Here is a 5,049-nt window from a genome sequence, read left to right on the forward strand (position 1 = left end):
ATAGCATGCAATTCCAATTTGTGACATCCTAGGAAAGGCAATATTGTGCAGGTAGTGAAAAGATGGGGTAAATGATGGTCAGGGAGAGGCAGGAGTTTGAGGGCAGTGAAACCAGTCTGTATGATAATTATACTGGTGGATGAGTGGATGTCATTATATGCTTGTCAAAATTCATAGAATGTACAACACAGAACCCTAACATAAACAGTGGGCTTTGTGTAATGAAATACCAGTGTGGGCTCATCAATTGTAGCATGAGCTATTCTTGTGTTGGATGTTGCTTGATGTGCATGGGGAAGAATGTGAAGATTATGTTTTCCACTCGATTTTGTCGTGAATTAAAAACTGCCTTAAATAAAGCTTTTTAAAATTTGATTTGTTTTTATGTGTATGAGAGTTTTGCCTGCATGTGCAAACCCCACAGAGGCCAGAAAAGGTCATCAGTTCCCTTGGAACTGGAGTTCGCGTCTATTGTTAGCCACCATGTGGGTGGTAGGAACTGAACCCAGTTTCTCTTTAAGAGCACTCAGTGCTCTTAAGCACTGGAACATCTCTCCAGCCCCCTGTTGTTTTTTTTTTCTTTAAGTGACAAATACTGAAGACAGCTAATGAAGATACCCTTGTATTGTAATAAGAATTTCAATAGAAGAAAAATCAGAGGAATAGATGAAATACTGAAAGCTATGAATTAAGAAACCTTTCCTAAGATCATTTAAGCTATAAATAAAAAAATTTACATACTATGTGGATTGGATGAGAACTGTCTCTCAGAGGCTCAAGTATGTGAACACCTGGTTTCCAGTTGGTGGAGCTGTTTTGGGTGGTTTAGTAGGTGCAGCCTTGTAGGAGGAAGTGTGGTACTGGGGGTGGGCTTTGAGAGTTCACAGCCTTGCCCCACCTCCAGTTTTCTCTCTCTGCTTCCTTTGTGATTGAAGATGTATGCTCTCTGCTTCCTGTTCCTGCCACCACACCTGCTGCTTGCGGACATGCCTCCTCTCCATTATGGCTCTATGGAACCATAAGCCCAAATAAAGTTTTCCATAAGTTGCTTTTGGTCACAGAAACATAAAAGTAACTAGTACACATATCTAGTAAGTTTAACCAAAAATGACCAATATCAAGACATCCTGAGGCAGACAGGTTCATACCTGTAATCCCAGCACCTGCAAGGCTCAGGCAAAAGGATCACTGTGAGTTCAAAACCAGACTGAGATCTTGTCTCAAAAACAAATAAAAAGGGGTTACAGAGCTCTCTCTCAGTGGTTAAGAGCACTGGCTACTCTTGCAGAGGGCTCAGATTCAAATCCCAGCACCCACCTGGCAGCTAACAACCACCTGTAACTCCTGTTCCAGAGGAATCTGACACCCTCTTCTGACCTCCGTAGGCATTGCACAACACAGGTGCAGTTACATGTGAGAGACCTGAGTGACTCCATCTTGGATAAAACCTCCATGAGACTGACCCAGCCCTGAATCCTGTTCCAGGAGAAACCACAAAAAAAAGTATATTTGAAACAGATAGAGAACAACTCCCCAGCCAACGGTCAATTAACCAATGACAGGAAAGTACTAAAAGTCCAGATGTCTTTTCAGATTTCCTGAAGCCAGCAGTTTATGGTTTGGCACTGGGCTGCAACCAATCAGATGCTTGCCAGGCTGGAGAACCCCTACTCCCCTACTTGGTGACCTTGCTGAAATAAACCTATAAAAACCTCTGTCTCCCAAAGCAAGGGGTCTCACATCTGAGATCTGCTAGGTCGGTGACAGAGTGGGCCCAAGCTTAAGCTTGTAACAATAAAAAAACCCTTGTGTGTTTGCATTGGTCGGCTCCTTGGTGGTCTTTGGGGTCTTGCGAACTGGGCACAATATCTTGGGGGCTCGTCTGGGATCCCCAAGAACTCCAGGACGCTGGAACTGGAGGGTTCCTGGCAAGCCAGTAAGTGTCTGTTTGTTTCTAATTGTGCCTGTCTGTGTCTGTCCTAGCTTTTGTTCTGAGCCTTGAGGCAAACTTGTGAACAGTGTGGTCAGGAGTGGTTGGAGCATTTGCGCTGGATGACTGTGACCACAGAGGTCTGGAAGATGTTCCAGACCCCGTCAGAGGGGACAGAGGGCCCCGGACTCTGTTGATTTCTGTGAAAGGACAAGGTAGTCACTCCCACGGTGCGTCAGTTTGCCACTGTCCTACTTTCAGCTTTTCTTCTGCATGAGCGGGGGAATTTGTTACTTGGCCTTCTGCATGTCTTTCTGGCTCTCTGTTTTGTCTTTGGTTGTCTATTTCTCTGTGACTGAGAAGGATACAATGGGACAGACTCCCTCTATACCCCTGGACCTGGTTCTTGCACATTTTGGAGAGGTTAAGACTCGAGCCCATAACCTCTCTGTTGTTGTCAGGAAGGATAAACTAACTACTTTCTGCGGGTCTGAATGGCCCACTTTCAACATGGGATGGCCCTCAGAGGGGACCTTTGATCCCGCTGTCATTAACGTGGTTGAGAAAGTTATTCTTCAACCACGTGTGGGACACTTGGATCAAATATCATACATAGTGGTCTGGGGAGATTTAGTTAATAACTCCCTCCTTGGGTCAAGTCTTTTCTTCCTTTACAGAAAACTGAGGTGGTGACAGCTGCAGAACAGAAGACAACAACCCAGAAAACACCTAAATCTGAAACCAAACCATCAGTACTGTCACTGTACCCTGTCTTACAGGGCAGCACAGAAGAAGATCTCATTTTTCCTTCCCCTCCTTATCCACTTCCTCCACAGGAGGTACCCTCTCCAGAACCAGCACCCCTGATACCAGATTCTTCACAGGCATGGGGGGACTGGCTCAGGGACCTAGGAGTAGAAGGGCAGCAACACTGGAGGGTCCAGACTCTACTGTTTTACCTCTTAGAATTGCTGGCCCCATGGATGAGGCTGGCAACCAGCCCCATCACTATTGGCCTTTCACCACTAGTGACCTTTACAACTGGAGAACCCAGAATGCTCCCTTTTCTGAAAATCCTAAGGAGCTTATTACTTTATTAGAAACTGTCTTATTCACACACCAACCCACTTGGGATTATTGTCATCAATTATTACAGGTCCTGTTTACCACAGAGGAAAGGGAACGTATCCAAACAGAAGCCAGGAAATTAATTCCTGGCAATACTGGTGTCCCTACTACTGACCCGACACTGATTGATGCTGCCTATCCACTGACCTGGCCTGATTGGGATTATAATACTGCAAAAGGTAAGGGGAGGCTTCTGGTTTACCACCAGGCTCTGTTGGCAGGTCTCAAAGGGGCTGTTCATAGGCCAACTAATTTGGCAAAGGTATACGATATTAGTCAGGAACTAAATGAAAGCCCAGCTGCGTTCTTGGAGCGAATAACAGATGCCTTCCGCAGGTACACTCCATTAGACCTGGAGGCCAAAGATAATATAGCGGCAGTGGCCATGGCTTTTGTTAACCAGTCGGCTCTGGATATAAAGAAAAAGCTCCAAAAAGAGCTCCAAAGGTAGAGAGACTGGGTGAAAAGAGCTTAAGGGATTTAATAACTGTGGCTGAGAAAGTGTACAATAATAGGGATAGTGCAGAAAAATAAAACAGATAAAGGCAGAAAGGAGGCAGAACAAGGACCTGGCAAGGATTCTGCTGGCTGCCACTGTGGATCCAGAGGACTGGTGGAGGTGTCTGAGACAGTATCAGGGAAAGGAATCTCTTGCAGTATGTGGATGACTTACTTGTCACGGCAGACAGACAAGAGGGTTGCATGGACAGCACAGAATGCCTGTTTCAGACGTTGGGAAGCCTGGGCTATCGGGCCTCTGCTGAAAAGGCCCAACTATACAAACAACAGGTCCAATACTTGGGCTATATACTCAAAGAAGCACTACTGGTAAAAGATGTTGACAAACTGACTTTGGGCCAGAACTTGACCATCACCACACCACATGCAATTGAAAGAGTTTTAAAGCAGCCCCAGACAGATGGCTAAGTAACGTCCATATAACTCATTATCAGGCATTACTTCTTCATCCTGCTAGAATCACATTCCAGGTACCAGTTGCCCTGAATCCAGCCATGCTCTTGCTGGACCCAGACTTGGATGCCCCCCTGCATGATTGCCCCAGAATCCTGGCCCATGTCCATGGTACCTGATCAGATTAGAGAGATACCCCGTTATCTGATGCTGAAGTACATCAAGAGAATGCAGGACGTAATTTGATATGCCGAAGTAAACATCAAGGAGGCTAATTTAAAGATTAAAGACATTGTCAATGGCTGTAAAGCTTGCCAACTCACTAATGCAGTGCCAAATATTAGAAACCCAGGAATCAGACTTCGAGGGAGAAAACCTGGAGCCTACTGGGAAATGGATTTCACTGAGGTAAAACCTGGCAGGTCTGGATACTGTTATTTGCTAGTCTTTGTAGATACTTTTTCAGGATGGACTGAAGCCTTCCCTACTAGACATGAAACAGCTCAAATGGTGGCAAAGAAACTGTTGGAAGACATCCTCCCCAGGTGCGGCTTTCCACAGACGATAGGGTCAGATAATGGACCAGCTTTTGTGTCCAAGGTAAGTCAGAGTCTGGCCACAGTTCTGGAGATTGATTGGAACCTACATTGTGCTTATAGACCCCAGAGCTCAGGACAGGTAGAGAAAATAAATCAAACTCTAAAAGAGACCTTAACTAAATTGACCTTAGAGACTGGCAGTGACTAGGTGACTCTCCTTTCGTTTGCACTCTATCATGTGCATAACTCCCCTTACCAGATGGGATTAACCCGTTTTGAGATCATGTTTGGAGTGCCCCCTCCCATTATTCCTAACCTCCTTGGCAGAAATGGTTCTGCAAAATAGAAGAGGCCTAGACCTGTTGTTCTTCGAACAGAGAGGCCTCTGTGCTGCCCACAAGAAAGAGTGTTGTTTTTATATAGATCACTCTGGGGTTGTCAAAAAAAAGAAAAAAGCTTCTGTACATCAAAGGAGACAGTCAAGGAAGCAAACAGAAAACCCACAGAATGGGAGAAAATCTTCACCAGCAACACATCCAA

This window comes from Nannospalax galili, unplaced genomic scaffold (genome assembly GCF_000622305.1).
Source record: "Nannospalax galili isolate Female #2095 unplaced genomic scaffold, S.galili_v1.0 scaffold406, whole genome shotgun sequence".
Taxonomy (NCBI): Eukaryota; Metazoa; Chordata; class Mammalia; order Rodentia; family Spalacidae; genus Nannospalax; species Nannospalax galili.